Below are 24,400 nucleotides of genomic sequence, written 5' to 3' on the forward strand. Positions count from 1 at the left end.
GAGCAGCCAGTGAAGCATAACTCAGAGGACTGAGGCTTGTAAGAGATGGCTTGAATCAAGATATCAGGCGGTCCTGCCCAGATAACTAATGGGCTTATGACCATAAAAGGAGAAATCTTCTCAAAAAAGAAACTCTGAAATAGATTTTAATACTTTTGAGATTTAAAATTTACTTGTATAATTATATATTAGGGCACCTAGAGCCTTGGATAACTGCCTTTATTTTTTAAAATCTAACAGTTTTGTTTTAAAAAATCCATTGAGATTTAATTAAGAAAAAACTCAGAATTTGAATACACTGGGGAAAATTGTGCTGTTTTAAAATATAAAATAAAAGTTAAAGGCTGCAAAGACCCCAGGCGTGTTCAGTGTTCTAATTCATCCCAGTATCAATGGGAGTCTGACACCTAACTTGGGCTTCTTTCAAAAACTCATATTTCTGCTCTAAATTCCTATTTACACCCCAGCTTCTCTTCTAGAGCAGATAAAAAAAATCAAAATTAGTGAGGATTCTTATACCCTTACACATGTGAAATAATACTTCACCCTGTGAGTGGTCCCATTTAAGTTAATATGCAACCTGAGCAAAGGTAACAATCTTGCCCTCAAACTTTTACAGTAGTGCTAGTCCTCTCTGCTGAGGACTATCAGCATCTCCAAGGATGGGACCAATCAGCAGTGTCTCTTTGCATCCTCCAGGATCTTGCCAATATCAACACACTGTACTCAAAAGCACAAACAATGTTAAATGAAAACAGGACCTGGATAGTGGTTAATGCTGCAGCAGGAATCTAATAGAGGACAAATTACATTGCAAGTTCAATGCAGGTATTCAGAAATACTAACAGCCAATTAGACCCTTACCAGTTCACATCAGAGGTAGAAAGACTCTGATCTTTCCTCTCTGCACCCCATTCTTAATTAATGGGGGATACTAATAGACTTTTTCAAGGCTTCAGTGACTTTCAGAATTAGGCCTCTTGAATGAAGAATATTAAGTGCAAGAAATGATGGATATAATAAAATAATGAAAGGTGCAAAGAAGGTAGATTAAAAAAAGCTTCTGTTTTCCCTATTTCATAAACACAAGAACAATTCAATGAAATTAAAAGGCAGCAAATTGAAAACAAATAAAAGGAAATACTTTTCCTCCATGTAGAATTACACTGTGGAACTCACTGCTACAAAATTTCAGAGGCCAAGAAATTAGTAAGATTCAGAAAGGGACTGGACATTTATGGATTACAAGAATATCCAGAGTGATGTAAGTTAATGCTAATAAATGTTGAAAAGGATATTAAACTACATGCTTCAGGATTTTAACCAATCTCTACTAGCAATAAGGTGGATTAGTGCACCTTCCTCTGAAGATTACAAGGTCCCAAAGGGTCGGACACATTACCTCCCAGGTTAACGAATGTTTCTGATCTTACCCAAATACACATTACAGCCAATTCTTATTAACTAAAATCTAAAGGTTAATTTATAAAAAAAAAAAAAAAAAAAGGAGAGTTAAAATTGGTTAAAGGAATCAGTAATGGCAAAGTTCTTGGCTCAGGCTTGTAGCAGTGATGGGATAAACTGCTGGTTTAAGTCAAGTCTCTGCAGTTCATCCAGTCCATTGTTCAGAGCTTCAGTTTGTAGCAAAATTCCTCCAGAGGTAAGAAGCAGGACTGAAGACAAAATGGAGAAGATGCAGGTGCCTTTTATAGTCTCTTGCCATGCAGCCTGTGCTTGCTTTGTTTCAAACACAAGCTGCACAGCACATTGGAAGCCTTAGAGTTCTCTCCATGGGCATGTCTCTGAATGCCTTGCTGAGTCATAAGTGCATCTGCCTTCTTTCAATGGGTCAGGTGTATAGCTGATTGTACCACCACCTGCACTGCCCCTCTGGAGGCACCACTCCCTGCAGTGTGCTTTATGGCCCATTAAGCACACTGCAGGGAGTGGTGCCTCCAGAGGGGCAGTGCAGGTGGTGGTACACTGTGCAGAGCTGCCTGGCCACCCATGCGACTAGAGACTGCAGGGATCTGGTGGCCACTTCCTCAGAGATGCGGTAAGCGCAGCCAGGACCCCACAACTCAACCCCCTGGCCCAGCCTGGATCCCCCTCCTGTACCCAAATCCCTCATCCTTGACCCCCTCCCCAGCTGGAGCCCTCACTCCCCCCACACCCCAACCCCCTGGCCCAGTCTGGAGCTCCCCCAGACCCCAAACCTCTCATTCCCACCCCCAGCCAGAGCCTTCACCCTCACCACTCTAACCCTCTTCCCCAAGTTGGTGAAAGTGAGTGAGGGTGGGGAAGACTGTGATTAGAAAGTTGTAGACCCTATTCAGAGAACGTAGAATATAAACTCCTGCTCTACTGTCTAAGTTCTGATACTGGATCTGCTGGGCCACTTATTCTGAACTTTTTCTTTCTTTATTCATTTTTTTAAAATTTTCTGTTTTTAAAATATATTAGCTTTCAAAGTTACTATCAGATCTGGATGTGTACATCTTTCTATTTGTTCACGTACGTGTGTGTGTGTGTGTGTGTGTGTGTGTGTGTGTGTGTGTGTGTGTGTGTGAGAAATAACTTAGACCATAGTATCTGAATAGTCCATCTTGGGACTTGTATTTTACTACTTTGTTTGATTTTGAACATCTAACTAAATTTTCTTATTGTCTTATGTGCTTGAGTGCCCTGCTGAATCAGTGAGGATGCCTTCAAAGCAAAGGCAAATGTGTACTTCTTCCATCAATTCATGACAGAAACTGTCACAGCAGCTAGAAAATGTACAAGCTGATCATACATTGCCTACAGTGCCTGCCCTCATCTCTGCTTGTTAACATATAAAGGCCCCAATTCAACAACACATGCTTAGGTTCATCCCTGTTTAGTACAACACTTAAGCCCCATTGACTTTAAGCTAAGCATGTGCGTAAGTATTTTTCTGAATCGGTATCTAGAAGCTGTTTGGTTACCAGATAAGATTTCTGCATCAACAGAACAAAGTGCTAGGTCTATAGTTTCAGTACACTATCAGCCATTTGAGATCTTGAGGCAACCCTTGCAAAAGTTGATAAGATGCTCAGACACCATTATGATGGGTCTGGTCTGAGACCTAGAACAAAACAAATGACTGAAAGAATTTCAATTGAAATGGAAAAAAATAATAATCTTGGAATTAGAAGAGCCATACATCAAAATGGTTACTGGGAGACAAGAAAATCTTAAACATATAAAATTCATGAAAGCTAGGAATGTTTCACAAGGCCTCAGACATCCATAATATCTGTAGTGAATGAATTTGTCAATACTTTTTATCGTTAAACTCTCTGAAAGATTTTCACTCTCCCCTTTGGATACCAAAGGGTTTTTTTAGTGTACTGAGTAAAGGGATGATAAATCACAATACATTTCTTTCTCTCTCTGTTGTATTAACATCCCTTGGCTTTGTTGGAACTTTACAGTTTCCCTTATGTAAAGGGTGGCTTGCAGGTGCTCTGCTCCCAATCATACCAAAGAACTGATGCTGATTAGAACTAGTCAAAACAGGATAATGTCTGTTTTGGAGCAAAAACTTGCTAATTTTGAAAATTTTCAACCTGCTGTGTGTGCGACTCGATTTACCTCCTGCTCTGAAGGCAGACAAAGTCTCTCTTTGCCCCTTTGTGAACAGTTCCTTCTACACTATGCCACCATCTAGCCCCTCATCAGCCCTCCTGCTTGCATCTGGGAGTACTTTGCTCTCTCCATCACTCTGCAGCTACAGCCACAATCTGATCGGGGAATACAGAATGGCCTTACTCCCCGCTTACTCCTCCACACAGCTGAGGGAAGTCTGTGATAGTCTCTAGCCCTTTGTGTTTGGGAACATGTAATGTGATTCACGCATGGGGGAGGAAAGGAAACATTTATTAAATAACAGGAAAATTCTTACATTTCTCAAGGGCCACTGAAGTCAGACAGAAGAGATTTTTGCTCAAGGCTGAGTTTTGTTGCCTGAGATTTTTTTGCTTCAGTCTTCTTCCCAGCAAAGCAAAGGCTATGCAAAGATCAGAAGCAATATTTACTCTTACTATGATGACAGTCAATTGAGTTTCTTTTGTCTTTAAAATTAATATAGATTATAAAGCCAGAAGAAACTGTTGTGGTAATCTAGTCTGAGCTCTTGTATAACACAGGCTATAGATTTATGTATATAAATCTAGAGTTCTATATATACACACACACACGATTAATACTATATAATCATATATAAGACATTACACACACACACACACACCACAATTTGAGAATTGTACATCTGAGATTGCATTCTTATTTTGCCACCCAAGATGTTTTAGGATTTTTTTCCAAAAAAATTACAAAAATTTAAGATTCCTTCCTGATATGACTATTCAGGTGTCTTGTTTCTTCACTGATTACGTTGATGTAATTTTAAATTACACAAAATATTTTAAAATGCTAAATCAACATTTTGTTTGAAAAAAATCTCACGTGTTAGACAATTATCCCCTTGCTTTATAATAATAATAAGCATCTATTTTCTTGCTATATTTTCCCACATTAGTATTCAAACCTTAGATTTCAAAAAACCTCACTGAAACAACTTGTCTGAAATGAAAACTAGAAGACATCAGGAAATGCACTGAATCCCAAAGAGCAATAACCTTAAAACAGATACACTGTAGCTATTGTATTGTATTTCCCAGACCTATAATAGCTCATCATACAACCTAAGGGAATTTGAGAAAACATACAAAGATAACTGTAAAGTAATACAGAATTAATGAAAAAGGAACAGAAAAGCTTCTGCGAATAGTCTGAAATTGTGATGAATTTGACAAAACACAATAATGTGTGTTAGTAATGAGTTAATGTCAATAGCATGTTCTGCTCTGTTGGTTGAAAAACAACTCCTCATTCTGATATTTAAAAACAAGACAAAATTAATGAAAAACAACAAAAAAATCAGGTTTCAGAGTAGCAGCCGTGTTAGTCTGTATTCGCAAAAAGAAAAGGAGTACTTGTGGCACCTTAGAGACTAACAAATTTATTAGAGCATAAGCTTTCGTGAGTTACAGCTCACTTCATCGGATGCATTTGGTGGAAAAAACAGAGGAGAGATTTATATACACACACACAGAGAACATGAAACAATGAGTTTATCATACACACTGTAAGGAGAGTGAGCACTTAAGATAAGCCATCACCAGCAGCAGGGGGGGGGGAAGGAGGAAAACCTTTCATGGTGACAAGCAAGGTAGGCTAATTCCAGCAGTTAACAAGAATATCAGAGGAACAGTGGGGGGTGGGGTGGGAGGGAGAAATACCATGGGGAAATAGTTACTTTGTGTAATGACTCATCCATTCCCAGTCTCTATTCAAGCCTAAGTTAAATTGTATCCAGTTTGCAAATTAATTCCAATTCAGCAGTCTCTCGTTGGAGTCTGTTTTTGAAGCTTTTTTGTTGAAGTATAGCCACTCTTAGGTCTGTGATCGAGTGACCAGAGAGATTGAAGTGTTCTCCAACTGGTTTTTGAATGTTATAATTCTTGACGTCTGATTTATGTCCATTCATTCTTTTACGTAGAGGCTGTCCAGTTTGGCCAATGTACATGGCAGAGGGGCACTGCTGGCACATGATGGCATATATCACATTGGTAGATGCGCAGGTGAACGAGCCTCTGATAGTGTGGCTGATGTGATTAGGCCCTATGATGGTATCCCCTGAATAGATATGTGGACAGAGTTGGCAACGGGCTTTGTTGCAAGGATAGGTTCCTGGGTTAGTGGTTCTGGTGTGTGGTGTGTGGTTGCTGGAGAGTATTTGCTTCAGATTGGGGGGCTGTCTGTAAGCAAGGACTGGTCTGTCTCCCAAGATCTGTGAGAGTGATGGGTCGTCCTTCAGGATAGGTTGTAGATCCTTGATGATGCGTTGGAGAGGTTTTAGTTGGGGCTGAAGGTGATGGCTAGTGGGGTTCTGTTATTTTCTTTGTTGGGCCTGTCCTGTAGTAGGTGACTTCTGGGTACTCTTCTGGCTCTGTCAATCTGTTTCTTCACTTCAGCAGGTGGGTATTGTAGTTGTAGGAATGCATGATAGAGATCTTGTAGGTGTTTGTCTCTGTCTGAGGGGTTGGAGCAAATGCGGTTATATCGTAGCGCTTGGCTGTAGACAATGGATCGAGTGGTATGATCTGGATGAAAGCTAGAGGCATGTAGGTAGGAATAGCGGCCAGTAGGTTTCCGATATAGGGTGGTGTTTATGTGACCATCGCGTATTAGCACCGTAGTGTCCAGGAAGTGGATCTCTTGTGTGGACTGGTCCAGGCTGAGGTTGATGGTGGGATGGAAATTGTTGAAATCATGGTGGAATTCCTCAAGAGCTTCTTTTCCATGGGTCCAGATGATGAAGATGTCATCAATGTAGCGCAAGTAGAGTAGGGGCATTAGGGGACGAGAGCTGAGGAAGCGTTGTTCTAAGTCAGCCATAAAAATGTTGGCATACTGTGGGGCCATGCGGGTACCCATCGCAGTGCCGCTGATTTGAAGGTATACATTGTCACCAAATCTGAAATAGTTATGGGTCAGGACAAAGTCAAAGTTCAGCCACCAGGTTAGCCGTGACAGTATCGGGGATACTGTTCCTGACGGCTTGTAGGCCATCTTTGTGTGGAATGTTGGTGTAGAGGGCTTCTACATCCATAGTGGCTAGGATGGTGTTTTTAGGAAGATCACCAATGGACTGTAGTTTCCTCAGGAAGTCAGTGGTGTCTCGAAGATAGCTGGGAGTGCTATCTATCTAACGAAGGGCCTGAGGAGGGAGTCTACATAGCCAGACAATCCTGCTGTCAGGGTGCCAATGCCTGAGATGATGGGGCATCCAGGATTTCCAGGTTTATGGATCTTGGGTAGCAGATAGAATACCCCAGGTCGGGGCTCCAGGGTGTGTCTGTGCGGATTTGTTCTTGTGCTTTTTCAGGGAGTTTCTTGAGCAAATGCTGTAGTTTCTTTTGGTAACTCTCAGTGGGATCAGAGGGTAATGGCTTGTAGAAAGTGGTGTTGGAGAGCTGCCTAGTAGCCTCTTGTTCATACTCCGACCTATTCATGATGACGACAACACCTCCTTTGTCAGCCTTTTTGATTATGATGTCAGAGTTGTTTCTGAGGCTGTGGATGGCACTGTGTTCTGCATGGCTGAGGTTATGGGGTAAGCGATGCTGCTTTTCCACAATTTCAGCTCGTGCACGTCGGCGGAAGCAGTGTATGTAGAAATCCAGGCTGCTGTTTTGACCTTCAGGAGGAGTCCACCCAGAATCCTTCTTTTTGTAGTGTTGGCAGGAAGGTCTCTGTAATTCTTCAGTAATGATCACAACACTACAATTCACAACACTGTTACTCTTGGCTAAGATTTTCAACAGTGCTTAGCAATTGTGGAGGCCTTGATTTTGAATTCCTAACTTGAGACCCTATTAATGGGAAATGATTTTTGGAGCATAAGTGCTCAGCGTTTTCTGAAAGTTGGGTCCTTTCATATGTCAAGGTGAACATTCAAAAACTGAGAACCCTCCCCCCCAACCACCCCGCGATCATTCTTTAGTTCTGAAAATCTTGGCTGCATTGTTTTGGATTGTTACTGTAGAGCATCACTATTTTTCCAGGAGTAATCCTACTGAAGGAAACTCACAACTCAGTTAACTGCCTCACCTTCTTTTCCACAGAGGAAAAGACATATGTAGAAGATCTTTGGAGCAAGCAAGCTTATAATTCAGTAAAGAAACTGAAGAAGGAAAGGACATAATATAAAGAGATGGAACATCAAGAACAAGACAAAGTAAATTTCACTGAAGTATAGAGAGCGACAAGATGGGCGAGTCAGTATCTTTTATAGCCATATTGGGCCCAGGATATGAGAGAGACAAAGTGGGTGAGGTAGTATCTTTTATTGGACCAACTTCTGTGTTGAATGAGAGCAAGCTTTCGAGCAACACAGCTCAAAAGTTTGTCTCATTCAATAACAGGTGTTGGTCCAATAAAAGATATACTACCTCACCCACTTTGTGTCTCTAATATCCTGGGCCCAACATGGCTATAACATTTGCAAACTGAATAAGACATTGTTTATATTTTAGTGAAGTAAACCTTGGATGAAAAATAGGAATTTTTGAAATGAAAAGATTTTTATTAAATAGTTGTTCATGTTTTTGTGAAACACTGGCAGGTTTGTTTTCAGTTGTCAGCATAATGGCGAGGCCATCAAAAATTAAACTCACAGCATAGGTTTTTTAAACAGCAAACTTCAGAGTTTCATGCAGAGATGAAGTTTTACTGTAAGTTAGCCACAGCTTGATATCTAGTCTACTCATGGATCAAAGTCTTTGCTTATGAGATTCTTTATGGTGAGGGAGAGTCATAACTACAGTGCTGTTTATTTTTTAAATTAAAATGCAAATTTAATTTTATAATGTAACTTTCAAATTTCTATTTACTTGTATTCTGTTATAGGATCTTCTAAAAAAAAGTAATCAAGCATGCATAAATGCTGAATCAGTGAAATGGCATAAGAATATATTTGGATTAAATTAACCAAGTAGCTAAGTGAACCTGAGTGTATATCCAACTGGGCAACAGACCAGCTCCTTTACTAATCACCAGGAGTTTTAATTAATTTGAAACACTCACAAACTGCTTATCCAATTTTAATTCACTCTTCATTAATTGATGATCAACTGGCAGTTAATTTAAATATAACTTTTTCTAATTCTCAATGTTTGGATGGCCTAAATTAAAACATGTAAAGATACACTAAACCGTATAGTGGTGCTGACTTGATTCCTCGCTTCAACAGCTCCTAATGGGCTGTTGCACCACTGTAGAATAAACAGAGCCACACTCTTCTTTATGCAAAGAAATAGTGACATGGTTATAGGGGATGGAAGCGTGGGCGTCACCTGTTTAGAAAGAATCCCCAATGAAGGAGGCTTCCTTAGGAGAGGTCCTGAGGTTGCTTTGCAGAACCAAGAAAGTGGTTGCAGTACACCTGAGAATGACCTCACTACACACTAAGCAGTGGGGGCCATTGTCTGACTTTGTAGAAAAAGGTGTGTGGCACCTTTATGGGCTAGATAGCCCAGGAGTGACTTTCTGCATCAGCATGGGAATGCTGACCCATTCCCTGCCCTAGGTGACTGAAAGAGAGGAAGCCATTACGCTAGTCACTCCTTTCTCAGTGGGTGGGAAGGAATTTTTTCCCCTCACTGCCAGGTGGGAATGGGAATGTGTGGTTGCCTTCCCCACAGGTTGAGGGCTTAGTTGGGGTGGACATGAAACGGGGTTAGGCTAGGATGTGTCAACTCATTTTGTAAGTGAGTGGTGGATGTCCAGTGCAGGTACTCTGTAGTGAAGGGATATGGTGATCAGATAAAAGGATTGGCAAAGGATTAAAGGAGGTATTCTTTAAAGGAATGGAAACGGGGGGTTGGGGCTTCTATTACTGGTACAGCAGGGAACCAAACACACCAATTCTTTATAGCTCCCCTTAACCTGCTTTTGGGGGTGGGGTGGTGAGCTGCCTGGGGACTAGAATAGGTAAAGGGAGAGGGCCTCTGGGTATATGTAAATGATTCTGGAATTACCTGCACTGTACAAATTGATCTGCTGGGTACTTCCTGACATTTAGGAATAAAGTTTCAGCCTAATTAAACTACATCCAGTGTCTTAACTTTTTCCAGCATATCTAGACAACAACCCTGCAAGGCCTGATCTGCACAGGAACTGATCGTCTCGACCTCCAGTTCAAGTCAATTGGATCTGCGGCCGCCCAGTCTCTGAAAAATAAATCCACTGGAATTTTGGGCACCCAAAACAGAGGAACTCTAGAAAATGTAGGCCTTAGTTTATTGGAAATAATCTTATTGTCATTATTTGGTGAGACTTACACAGCATTGTTTATGGGATGCCACAGTTCTTCAAAAATGCTGGTGAATACCTAGCAATTTTTGACATATTTGGAACAAAGCATTTCCATTTTTCATTTTGAAATTATAGATTCATAGATACTAAGGTCAGAAGGGACCTTTCTGATCATCTAGTCTGACCTCCTGCACAGTGCAGGCCACAGAATCTCACCCACCCACTCCTATGAAAAACCTCACCCATGTCTGAGCTATTGAAGTCCTTAAATCATGGTTCAAAGACTTCAAGGAGCAGAGAAGCCTCCCTCAAGTCAACCATGCCCCATACTACAGAGGAAGGCGAAAAACCTCCAGGGCCTCTCCAATCTTGCCTGGAGGAAAATTTCTTCCCGACCCCAAATATGGCAATCAGCTAAACCCTGAGCATATGGGCAAGATTCACCAGCCAGATACCCAGGAAAGAATTTTCTATAGTAACTCAGATCCCATCCATCTAATATCCCATCTCAGGGGATTTGGCCTATTTACCCTGAATATTTAAAGATCAATTACTTACCAAAATCCCATTATCCCATCATACCATCTCCTCCATAAACTTATCGAGTAGAATCTTAAAACCAGATAGATCTTTTGCCCCCACTGCTTCCCTTGGAAGGCTATTCCAAAACTTCACTCCTCTGATGGTTAAAAACCTTCGTCTGATTTCAAGTCTAAACTTCCTGGTGGCCAGTTTATACCCATTTGTTCTTGTGTCCACATTGGTGCTGAGCTTAAATAATTCCTCTCCCTCTCCTATATTTATCCCTCTGATATATTTATAGAGAGCAATCATATCTCCCCTCAACCTTCTTTTAGTTAGGCTAAACAAGCCAAGCTCCTTAAGTCTCCTTTCATAAGACAAGTTTTCCATTCCTCGGATCATCCTAGTAGCCCTTCTCTGTACCTGCTCCAGTTTGAATTCATCCTTCTTAAACATGGGAGACCAGAATTGCACACAGTATTCTAGGTGAGGTCTCACCAGTGCCTTGTATAACGGTACTAAAACCTCCTTATCCCTACTGGAAATGCCTCTCCTGATGCATCCCAAAACCGCATTAGCTTTTTTCACAGCAATATGTTTTTTTTTTTTAAAAAGTAAAATTCAAAATGTTTTGATCAAGCTTTTCTTCACAGAACATTTTTGAAGATTTTTCGGTTTTGTTCTAATTTTAATTCCCATTGGGAGTTAGGTACCCCATGGAATTTTAAAATTCTTTCCCTCAATATTTTTACCTCATTGCATCTAATGTGTCAAACGGAGGTGAGATAATTAGGCTTGAAAGGATTACATTTTTATGGTTAAATGTCAGCAAACAATTTCACAGCTCACACACAAACCAATGAAAAAATATTTCCATGAATAATAAAAATTTACAAAGAAAAATGCCACTTGAGAACTGAGTCTAATTCAAGAATATTTTGTATATTTTGACATATGACAATGTATTTTAATGGTTATAAAGTGTTAACTTTTTCAATCTTGATGTCTACTGTCAATAAAAAAAATTGTCTGACTTCATCCATTATCTGATCCTACCCAAAATTTCTTGCAACTGTGAAAATGTATATTGAAATAAATAAAGTGATTAAAAATAAATCAAAATGATCAAAAATAAAAATCATTCTTCCAAGCCTATATATACACTATACCTTCCTAACAGGGGTGTCTGAAGATTACCTAATATTTATAAAGTGCACTGTTATTTTTATTACAACTATTAATTTAACGATTATTATGAAGGATGCTTTTGGACAATTTAAAAACAGCATAATCTACATTTTTATGTATATCCATTATTCTCTTCTTTTTATAAGCATTTATGCAGTATTTTATCAAACATACAAAGGCTGCTCCATATTTCCCTAAACAACATTAACAAAATGCTTTTCTTTCCCTCAGGTTCCCCTTTGCATCAATAAAAAGCCTACTGCAGTCTTCCCAAATGCTTCAACAAAATTGTTTATCTAAAAAAAAAAAATTCCCCTGGCTCCCCTTCATAATATTTTAAATAATGAAACAATTATATATGACTAGGCCCTGTTTCCCTAAACAGTGTTCTGAAATATTAAAAAGAATCCCATTGTTAATCTTCTGCTCCCCGTTCTTGGCAACAAAACTATTCATTTATTTATTAAAAATTTAGTTGGTCGGTTCTTTTGTTCCCTATCATCACCATCTTTTCCAGTATTAAATCCATTTTGATTTTTCCAGAGTCTTCACTCCATATGTCTGAAATTTGGAGCTGGTCAAAAATCAGAATGTTCATCCCATGGCAAAAATGACCGGTCCTTCTCCTATTGTAGGATTGAAGTGGGCTTAAATGGGACCAGCATTGAGTCTTCACTCGCAAACTCCCATTAGGGAGAAGGGCTGATAGTCACCAGAAATCAGCATGAAAGTACCAAACCCCTGTTGTCAGTGACTGGACATCTGTGCAACTTTACCAAAGTCTGTGCGTTTGCACAGGTGTAAAGGAGTTCAGAAGCTGACCCAAAACCTTTAATTCACAACCCTAGTAACTTATCTTTTAAACCTGTAAAATAGTGATATTCATTTATCTACTTCTATTGAGGGTGTACCTTTGGCTGACTAAATCCCTCCCAATTACTTGTTAGAAAGATTTCCTAAGTGAGTATGTTAAGAAACCAGTTTCTATAAACAAAGAAGATGCTGCCATTCATGTTTGTGAGAAACAACATTTTCATGCTAACCAAGGAACAAGTCAAACCATCCATTTTCCTTAATATTGCACTCAATCCAATTGAACTGCCCTTCAGTTCAGTTGCCACTGAATATTATGTAGCACCATAGGTATGCATAACACTTGGCAGGTGTGAAGCTAAAAAAGGGAAAACTTTGGCAGAATATCAGGGAAAAGATTCGACACTGATCTCTATTAGCCTGTTGAATAATCTTCCAGTGGAAGCAATGGAATGGCCATTCAAAACTTGATATAACAAACCACTAGTAAATGTACAATAGAAAAAAATCCTGCACTGGCACTGAAATGTGCTAGATGGCCTAAATCATACTTCATTGCTAGGTCCTCTGGTCTGAATTCACCGCAGGTGTAACTACTGAGTCTTCCATGCCTTTACACAAAGAGTCTTATGATTCTGACAATCGTGTTAGTAGTGTGCCAAAATGTGTGCATCTTAGCCAGGGTCTTCAAATGATGTATTCTTGTTATTCCTCGCTCCCGTCCCACCCCTCTTCATGCCAGTGTCCTTGGAAGTGCAACAATATTTGTCACAAGGTTGATGAGTTAGAACTAGATTACATTGTTTCCCTAGGAAATTTCACACTGTGCCACAAATTTCTCAAATTCCCCCCTCCCATCACCGCCCAAGCGTCTCTCCCACAACAGTGAAGCCCTTGGGTCTGATCTATTGCGGAACTTTTCCAGGTATCTATAATATTCACAAGTCATTTAGTAAAAGCTTCTGCATAACCATATTGACTACCTGACAGATTGCTGAAACAGCTCTAAAACCCAAAGTAAAGGCCTTTCCTAAGTGTGAGTGTTTCCCTTGTGCACATCAGGGTCTTTGTAATAGCTCTGGGTCTGGTCACGAAGCAGGACCCTACCAAACCACAGAGTACTAATGTGGACTTCTAATTGATCAATATAAATAATGCCTGATCTACTGATTGTGTAACATCCAAGCAGTGTCTAGGCTAAGGACAAACCTATTTATTAAGAAGAATTTCTGGGTCTCATTTTAAGGGTACCCAGAAATTTACATATGTATGTATAGAGTGTATATAGTTAATGACTTGTCTGAGCTGTAAGTAAAGCATTACAGCTTTGACAACAGCAACATTTAGCCACTAGGTTTAATCAACTCTGTGTTTTACTACTATACAGCTACAGGCATATCTGAATAAATCTGCAGAGCCACTTGCCATTAATCTCAATCTGGGCTTTGCCATCATTCTTATCTCCCACTGTGAATGTGTAATGCTAAGCTGTCACTTGCTTTTCTCATATCTGGGCATGGTATTGTTTCCATCCATCCTTTATAATATATGCTCAGCCTTTTGTCAGTTACTTCTATTTTGACTTTAACATGACTGGATGTAGCTCAAATTTTCCATATTTATTACCACTTTCTTCTCTGCACCTGAGTAATTGTGTATGATCAAGGATATATCCCTGTATGGACAACCGTAAAACGTGAAGAGTTCTGCTATCTTTCATTCTAGTTAGCTTGTTTCGTTATTAGTGCATGTTAAAGCATCATGCCACTTTTGGATCTGGGCTGGGCCGGAACTTGGTGTGGACCCTATGTTTTCCAAACACGTGGCAATCAATCTGGGTACAGTCTGCGACTCCTTCCCTGAGAAAACAACATGCTTAGGCATAACGCAGCTACTATCAACAGGGAATCACCTTGGATCTGGGAGCTGCCAATGTGACAGAATAGCCAGAGAAACTTGCAGATATTCCATGGACTAGCAACTGCAGAGTCTCCTTTCTGCAGAACAAGACCCTATGGCCGAACAGAAATAAATGATTTCATATTAACCCACATTAGAATATATAGAAACTGCCTTCCAGGTGGTTTAAATAATTAGTGTAAAAAATTAAGTTAGACAAAAGATAGCTTATTCATATATACAGATTCCTTAGTGGCTTCTACAATTTGTTTCCTTCCGTCACATTTCAATGCAGTGGTTCAGTAACAATAACATACTGTCGTAGTAGAGTGTCATTCCTGACTTTTCAGGAAAAGGTAAATTGGTATGAAAATGATAAAGCTGTTTAATAACTCTGTTAAGATAGTAATAGCAATGTATATCTGCAATTGCCACTGCCAGACTTTCAAAACATAGGTAAAAGACTGGTGAAATATTTACTACATTCTAATAAATAAAAATATATTTAACATTATATTCTAATAGAATGCAATGGTGAAGAGGGCCAGAATTGCTGTGCAAGGTGCTCAGATATTTGTGCCAGTACAAAATCCTAATAGATGAATAGACAAAGAGCATTTATGTCATCTGCCATTATCTATCAAACTTCAAAGCTATTAGCTTTGAAAAATGCTACTCATTATTTAATTAATTACCATAGAAAACTCAAAAATAAAGATAAGAAAAAAAAATGAGCAGAAATTTGCACTTGCATTGGACCCCCACCAAAACTGACTTCAATCAGGCTAACCTGAGCCTGGCAGTGCATTCCAGGGAGGCTCTCCCAGGGCATAACAGTCCACTAATAGGGATCCAACTGCAGGACTGGAGCCATAAACAGTAATCCTTTGGGACATGAACTATATAGGCCTATGTATTTATCCTTGCACATTGGGGCCTGGAATCTGATTGGGGCTAGCAGGTCAAGTCACTGGCCAGTGCCTCAAATAACTTTCCCAATAGCAACAGGATGTCAGTCCCTTTTCATCAGGACCAAGTTTTATTTCTCCAAGTCAGAACAATTCAATAAATTCAACAGATAAAATAAGCCCTTTTCACAACCCACGGTGAGTCACACGTGCCTACCTGCTTCCTGTAAAGTTCACTCTAAAGTGAGCTGCTTGTTGACTTTTTATCTAAGAACCAGGTAGCCTACAGACTATCATCTGATCACTGGCCTCTGACCCATCAGCTGGGAAGTAGTTAACTAGTCACAGGTGGAAGCTAAGCCCACTCCCTTAAAGGGCCAGTCCACCAATTGACAGGGCTTTTGGGTGCTAACACAATATAAATGAGTAAATGATAATAAATAAATGGATGAATGTGCTGCTCTTATACATGTTGGTGCCGTTTATAAAATGAAATATCCCTTTCAAAAGTATTTTATATAAATGCTGATTTCTACAAAGTTTCTAAAGGCACAGAAGCTTCCATAACATGTCTTTATCTGCTGAGATGGGGACATGGATTCCAAACAGATACTATCCCTGAAAACGAGTACAACAAATATATTTGCCTATATGTAATACTGTTGCTTGTTGCTCATAGTTTGCCTAATATGCCACATTAATCATCAAGGGTTATGTCCCCAATTCAGAGCAGCAGAGATGCAGGCATCAGGAAAGAGAAAAGGGCAAAGATCACTCTGCGCTACCTTTTCATCTTCCAAGCTATGGAAGTGGCCAGGGATCAGAGTTGACTGAGCAAGGGCTGGCAATGAATGCCCTATCGTGTCCCTACACTGGGCAAGCAGCACAGGGCCATTCTGCCAGCAGTAGATCTTACCCTCTACCTAAAAGAATCCTTAATGGTTGTAGAGGTGCTTTAGTGACTTCTATTCCGTCCATACTTGGTGTCCAATGCAAGGTCATATGTGCATCAAAGAGGCATGGTTAGGGCATCACTGTGCCCACTGACCATCATTAGCTGCTAGAAAAGCCCCTTGGGGCCATGGACAGCCAGGCTGTGCTAATTTATGCTGTGGCCCCTCACACACGTGCCAGCTGGAGGAAGTAAGCTGCATCCTTTTCAAGGCTGCAGTCACATTTTTCCCATTACTCCTTTTGGGACAGCATAGCTACATACCATCACATGCTTTCAGCTGAGCTGAAATGGTCAATCTAGGCCATAGTGACAGGCTTTTTTCCTTTGCCATTGGTAGGGTGCCAACTAAAGTCTTGCTATCACTTCACCTCCAGCCAATCTACTGTAGAAGAATGTGAACCATTGTGTTGATGATGCAAGTGTCTTTGCACTCCACTGCATATATGTAACAAACACACATTAGCTTTTAGTGTTTTCAGCTCCTCTGAGCTTAGAGCTGCAGCTAAGTTTTGGCAACTGCTAAAAATTTTCAATTGCACACACACTGCAAAGTTATTTCTTTAGGAAAAGTAAATGGAAGAAAAAGCTAGTTTTCTCTTGCTAGTGTAAACTTTGGATGTGCTAGAATTTGCTTTAGTGCACCTGTTTAACTGCTTTAACACAATGCCAGGAGAAAAGCACATACAGACCCAGAATTCAGTCACTGAGGATTTTCAGCAAGGATTCCACAGAGTCAACCTCCCGACAATCCAGTCCAAAAAGAAAATAACTTCATTCTTAAGTACCAATTTTATAATGAGAAAGAAGCAATAATAATAGCTTAATTATTACTACATACCAAGGCTATTTTGTAATTCATATACATTATCTTCAGTATACATAAATAAATGAAACCCACCAAAACACAGTGAGAAGTAAAAGTTTGAGTTGAGTTCACCTGAGTATCAGTTAGAGTCTTTGTTCATCAACTTTCTACAGTTGAGTCAGCAGCACTGCAACAATATCTTCCCTCCTCTTGCAGGAATCTCCTGGTGGAACCCACACAAACCCTTTCTCCTCCTCTGCTGGAATCATTCACTTAGCTAGTCAGCTAAATAATTAACCAACATTATCAGTATTAAGTATATAAATAAATAACTCTACTGCAAAATACTTCAGAGTTAGGGGGACAATAGCCTGCACCTGCAGCTAACCTTCTCCCAACCCATAGCAGATCATGTCTTTTTATAGAGCACCACTTGTCCTTAATGGAGTCTATTAGTCCAGCTACAGGGGACCCTATTGAGCATGCCCAAAACTACACACCAAATTCCAGAAATTTCTGGTTGTGGAATGCTAACTGTGCATCTGCCTAGCAACAATGACCCAGACACAACTCACGCTTCTCTCCTCCTTCTCTTTATACCTCTTAAAAACATATCTCCCTATTAACCACGTGGATTACACTATCTTATATTTTAAGTTGAGCTGTATTGACAGATGTAGGGTTGCCAATTTTCTAATTGCAGAAAACCAAACACCGTTGCCCTGCCCTCAGCCCTGCCCTTTCTTAAGGCCCCACCCCTGCCCCACTCCTTCTCCAAAGTCTTGTACCCACTCACTCCATCCCTCCTTCCTCCGACACTTGCTCTTCCCCACCCTTGCTCACTCGCTCATTTTCACCGGGCTGGGTCAGGGGATTGGGGTGTGGGAGCGGGGTGAGGGCTCTAGCTGGGGGTGTAGGCTCTGGGGCTGGGGATGAGGGGTTTGCAGTGTGGGAGGGGGCTCTGGGCTCAGGCAGGGGGTTGGGATGCAGGAGGGGGTAAAGGCTGGGGGCTGGGGGTGTGGGTTATGGGGTGGGGCCAGAAATGGGGGGGTTCAGGGTGCAGGAGGAGATTCCAGGCTGGGGCAGGGGGTTGGGATGTGGGAGGGGGTGAGTGGTGCAGGCTCCAGGTGATGCTTACCTCAGGCGGCTCCCAGGAAGCAGCATCATGGTCTTCAGGCTCCTAAGCAGAGGAGCAGCCAGGTGGCTCCATGCACTGCTCCCACCCACAGGCATTGCCCCCGCAGCTCCCATTGGCTGCGATTCCTGGTCAATGGAAATGGCAAAGCCAGCACTTGGGGTGTTGCCCACAGGCAGGGGCAGTGTACTGACACCCCTACCCCCGCGTCCAGCCCTCCACCCAGGAGCCAGACATGCTGGCCGCTTCCTGAGAGCTGCACGAAGCTGGGCAAGGAACGTGCACTGCCAACCCGACTTTTAATGTCCCAGTTGCGTTACTGACCAGAGCTGCTTGGGTCCCTTTCTACCAGGTGTTCTGGTCGAAAACTAGACTCCTGGCAACCCTCGACAGATGTAATGGGGTCATCCATCCCACTGCATGCATACTCTCTCTTCTTTTTGACTGGCTTTTATTCCTTTGTTTTTTCACCATACTTTTTAGAACTGAAAATACATTGCACACTGTCACTCTTACCAATCTGTAACAAACATACCTGGGTAACAAAGCTTATTAAAAACATTTGGCCTGAATTTAATTCATATTAAGGTGCTATTACACATCTCTGTCAGTGTAAAGGGATGTTCAAGGGTACATCTACATAACAAGCAGCAGCCCACAGCATCAAGTCTCAGAGCCTAGGTCTACCAACCAGCCCATGGGTAGAAAAGCACATAGGGTATGTCTATACTGCAAGTGCCAGCCAACTGGGGCTCACAGGGTGCGTGCTGCAGGGCTATTTCATTGCAGTGTAGATTTTCAGGCTCAGGTTGCAGACTGAGCTCTGGGACCCTACAAGGTGGAAGGGTCCAGCCTCCAGCCCGAGCCAAAATGTTTACGCTGCAATGAAAAAGCCCTGCAGCCTGACCCCCATGAGTCCGAGTCAGCTGGCACAGACTAGTCATGGGTTTTTTATTGCAGTGTAGATGTACCCATAGAGATCCTATGCTAAAAATATCTGTGTAGACATTCAGGCTCTTGCTGGGACTGGGGCTTGGGCTCTGAAGCCTACTGAGCCAAATGAACCCCAGGCTGTTCACCCAGACTCGGAGACCCATTGCTGTGGATTACTGCTTGCCATGTAGACATACCCAAAGTGTAAATGAAAACCAGGCTCAGGTTCCTTTACTTATTCATATAGGGTCTGATACTACATAAATTACTCAGGCAAAACACCACATTGATTTCAGTGAGAATTCTTCTAATGACTGCAGAATGGAACCAAAGGAGGGTGTAGTAAGAAGAGGGCCTGAAACATAAGGCCTTGTATTAGAGGCCTGGTATGAGGCCGAGGCCTGCACTAAAGTAGTTAAAACTTTGCTGATATAAAGCAAAGTTAAGTTGTGAGGAAGGGGCAGGCCCTGTTCACAGAATCTGGCAAGAACAGGGCTGATATTGCAGAAACACACATTCCTAAATAGTGCTAGGCACAAGAATGTATATGCAAACACATTCCAGAAAGGTGTTACCAGAACACCTTGATACCAAACACATCCCCCAAAGATAACAGGAACATGCTGACCCATCTTAAGGATAAGGTCAGGATGACAGCATAATGGATACAGATGTTTTCATCAAACCAACATGTACAAGGTAATGGGTGGCACCCAAATACGTCAGAGGGTGGCATCCAGATACGTCAGGGGCAATACGTAATTTATTTGTATTGGTGTATAAAGATGCATCTCAGAAGGAGTGTCTTTGGCCAACCTAGGGAGCAGTGGAAAGTCCCACCACTCCCTGAGCTGCATCCATTGTCACGAGCATACATGTCTTAGTATCCTCGTAGAGTCTGCCAGGTGCTGTTACTGTCCTTCGTTGACAATAAACCTGGCCGGGCACCTTCGCTACTAAACCAAGTCTTGTGGTCTTAATGGGCAGTTCAATTGGAACCTGCTGTACAGATTATCTGGCCAGAGCCAGTGCAGCATGCAGAGAGAACACACGCATGCACTCGAACATCTGACAACAGAGGGAAAGGTATAGGGACTTCAACACAATAGACAAGATTACATGATTAATCCGCCATACTGTCTCAAGCCCTTGAATGCTTGTTCCCAACTCTCAACAGCACAAGGATAGAAGGGACAAGATGTGAGCAGGCAATTAAGTGTAATCCTCCCTATGCAAGTTAGGCATTTAGCTATGTGCTCCCGAGTTTGAGTTTTGTTCGCTATTGGTCATGAGTAACTTATGGTCATACAAAAAGAAAAGGAGGATTTGTGGCACCTTAGAGATTAAATATTTATTTGAGCATAAGCTTTCGTGAGCTACAGCTCACTTCATTGGATGCATTCAGTGGAAAATACAGTGGGGAGATTTATATACACAGAGAACATGAAACAATGGGTGTTACCACATACACTGTAAGAGAGTGATCAGGTAAGGTGAGCTATTACCAGCAGGAGAGTGGGGGGGGCCTTTTGTAGTGATAATCAAGGTGGACCATTTCCAGCAGTTGACAAGAGAATTGAATAGCATCTGAGGAAGGGGGGAGGGGGCAGGGGGGTGGAAATAAACATAGGAAATAGTTTTACTTTGTGTAATGACCCATCCACTCCCAGTCTTTATTCAAGCCTAAGTTAATTGTATCCAGTTTGCAAAAATTAATTCCAATTCAGCAGTGTCTCATTGGAGTTTGTTTTTGAAGTTTTTTTTGTTGAAGAATTGCCACTTTTAGGTCTGTAATCGAGTGACCTAAGAGATTGAAGTGTTCTCCGACTGGTTTTTGAATGTTATAATTCTTGATGTCTGATTTGTGTTGATTTATTCTTGTACGTAGAGACTGTCCAATTTGACCAATGTACATGGCAGAGGGGCATTGCTGGCACATAATTAACTTAGGCTTGAATAAAGACTGGGAGTGGATGGGTCATTACACAAAGTAAAACTATTTCCCCATGTTTATTCCCCACCTCCCCGCACTGTTCCTCAGGTGTTCTTGTCAACTGCTGGCAATGGCCCGCCTTGATTATCACTACAAAAGGTGCCCCCACCCGCTCTCCTGCTGGTAATAGCTCACCTTACCTGATCACTCTCTTACAGTGTATGTGGTAACACCCATTGTTTCATGTTCTCTGTGTATATAAATCTCCCCACTGTATTTTCCATTGAACGCATCCAATGAAATGAGCTGTAGCTCACGAAAGCTTATGCTCAAATAAATTTGTTAGTCTCTAAGGTGCCACAAGTCCTCCTTTTCTTTTTATGGATACAGACTAACACGGCTGTTACTCTGAAACCTGTCATTATTGTCATACAGTAGTGCTTTCATTAGCCTGGTCTAAACTAAGACAACTACCTGTTGATTAGAGCTAGTCAGAAAAAAATCCTATAAAACATTTTTTTGTCCAATATGTAATGATTCATCAAAATCTAACCATTTTGTAGTTTGATTTTGGTGAAATTCCAGTGGAACCCTGCCTGGTTTCCTGCTAGCTCACCTGCCCAGCTTCTCAGCAGCTCTCTATCTATATATATCACTGCTATTCAATGGCAAGCAGCTGTGAAACTGAGATATCCATCAGTCAGCAGCTGCCAGGGCTTCCAGAGTCACCAGCTCCATGGCAGCCCACCAAGTGGGCAGAAATAGATCCAAGGGAAAATATTTCATTTCAGAAACACCATGGTTTTGTGTTTGCGTGCAGAATTTCAGTTCCACAAAATTGTTTGAGTTTTCAGCTTTTTGTTTCAATTTGGGATGGAATTTTTTTTTTTGAAATCTCATATATTTTCCCAGAATGATAAACCATTTCTCACACAGTTCCTATGATGACAATGAGGGTGCATCTCAAAAAGTGTACCCAATTTAACTGAAAGTGTAGACATCTGAATCTTTGTTCAGCGCCATGACAGAAACCATATTTTATCATATTTTTCAAAACATGAAAGGATCTTTCTCTAGATCTAGACAAAATTATCTTTTATTGTCAATATACCATGATCTCAGGGGTTTGTATGTGTGTGTGCAAGTGGGTACAGGTGAGTGAGTGCACATGCACCTTTGTTGGAAGGAATAATGACAAATTAAGTACTCTAACTCTGCAGAGAAGTACAGTATTTACCCATGCTTCTTCCCATAGATTCATAGATTCTAATTCAGAAGGGACCACAGGGATCATCCAGTCTGACCTCCTGTATAACACAGGTCATAGAACTTCCCCAGAATAATACCTGTAGCGTGTTGCTTGTTTGGCTTGTAGCTTGTTGCTTTTTGTAGCTTGTTGCTGCTTTTTTTTATTGGCTTCCAGCAAGCAGGGGCCTGGGGACGGGGGAGGGGGCAAGGAGGGACTGGGGGGGAAGAGTCAGGGGTGCACAGTGGGCCCACCACAGTCCCAGATTGCACGCTGGGGGGATCTAGTCACATAGAGTGTTGGGGTTCTTGGGGATTGGCTTGTTTTGGCCTTGTTTTGAACTGGGATTAGGTTGATTTTTTGCTTATTGTGAAAGTCAGAATACTTATTTACATTGTGAAAGTGGGCAACTGTGCCCCACACCCATATCTGGGACCATGTTTGATTTGGTCTTTGCTCTTTGTCCTTGTTTGTTATTTCAGGCTACCATAATTAGGGTTCTGACTGTTGTCATCAGTTATTTGCATCAAGGTATTTCCCAATAGTTTTGATACATTAATAAAGTTTTGCTCCATGATTACAATACCAAAAAGCCCCCAAAATTCTGTTATTTCAGGCATAAATTATTATTTTGTGGTTTGTCTGTTACAAGATACATCTTGCTAAATCTTATAACCTGAGGTCAAACACTCATGCTAAATATTTAGGGCATATGCTAACTACCGGGCCTATAAACCTCAGCTTTATTATTAAAGCATTTTAGCATTTCTTAGCATAGGAATCATAGTTTAATCTTGGTTAAGAGCTTCCTCAAATTAGGTCAGGTCACAGGTCAAAAATTCATATTTTTGAAAAATATTTAATCTCAAATTGGGCTAAAACGTCAAAAATGTGTCTTTCACTGGAAGGGATTTCCAGAAAAAAATCATTTGTGAATTTCATTTTCTGCCTGCCTTCTGAATATTTTTTGATGGAAAATCAAACATTTTCTGCAAAACTGAAAATTTCCCAGGGAAATTTTTTCAATTTTGAAAAAAGAGCATTTTCTTTCAGAAAATCATTCTGATGGAACATTCCTGACCAGTTCTAATTACATGATCATGTAACTTGTCAGGGTGTGTTACATTTTCCCCTTTGTGCTGAAGCACAGAGGATGTCAGTTACAATTCTTAGCTATAGAGATCTAGAAAGAGCTTTAACGGGCTCACATCCTCTGCGGGTCAATGGGTTACCATCACATATGGCATTATTGTTACCCACTGTATGTTCCATACAAGAGAGTGAGGGGGCATACATCTGGACTCAGTACAGATCCCTACCAACTGAGCTAAAGGATAACATACAACAGTTGGTAGCCGGAATAGATTGGAGGTTCTGTAGACTGGAGGAAGATACATAACAAACTGACATTTTGGATTACAAATTCATGGGTGGTCCCATTTTACAGACCGAATAGTCCAAATACTTAGATTTGGCAGATTCTTCCTGAAAGAGAGTGGATACTTCTACACTGCATTTTTAAAAACCATGGCAACAACTCTCAGAGCCCGGTCTACAGAATCAGGCTCACAGGGCTTGTGCTACAGTGCTGGAAATAGCAGTATAGACGTTGTGGCTTGGGCTGGAGCTCTGAGACCCATCTCCCCTTTCACAGGCTTTGGAGCCCAAGCCTGAAGGTCTACACAGCTGTTTTTAGCACCCTAGTGTGAGCCCGAGTTTGTAGACCTGGATTCTGAGTGTCATTGCTGAGGGTTTTAAAATGCAGTGTAGACATACCCAGTGTGACCAAATGGGTCTGCTATATTAGAGATCTGGGTTCTGTTCCTGGCTTTTGTAACCAATGACTGGAGTATAAACCATTGCTCAAATGAAAATGCTTTGACTTTCACAAACCTTATTAAAACCCAACCAAATCTCAACCCAAGTGATCTGCCCTTAGGCCAAAGCGTATTTTGATAGGGAAAAGGCGCAGGAAGAAGATGAGGATTTTTTTCCCATCCAAAGATTCAGTTCTGTGTGGCATAATGAAGCAAGAAGCTGGTGAGCATGAAACAGCTTATGGAATGTTCACGGATTTTAGCAACCAGCCTCAAGCTAGCTCCATAAAACACAAAGGGAAAATGTCACTGCTGCTGGGACATTTTTACCCATCAGAGCCAGATT

The 24,400-nt window shown here is 41.2% G+C and overlaps 1 long non-coding RNA gene across 1 annotated transcript; it reads left to right on the forward strand.

Annotated features, from left to right (window-relative positions):
- Window positions 1-1,465: 1,465 nt before the first annotated feature.
- LOC122458642 lies at window positions 1,466-21,041 on the forward strand. Its single transcript, XR_006278744.1, has 3 exons — window positions 1,466-1,616; window positions 2,952-2,956; window positions 21,029-21,041. It is a non-coding gene; the product is annotated as an uncharacterized LOC122458642 (long non-coding RNA).
- Window positions 21,042-24,400: the final 3,359 nt, after the last annotated feature.

This window comes from Dermochelys coriacea, chromosome 2 (assembly GCF_009764565.3).
Source record: "Dermochelys coriacea isolate rDerCor1 chromosome 2, rDerCor1.pri.v4, whole genome shotgun sequence".
NCBI lineage: Eukaryota > Metazoa > Chordata > Testudines > Dermochelyidae > Dermochelys > Dermochelys coriacea.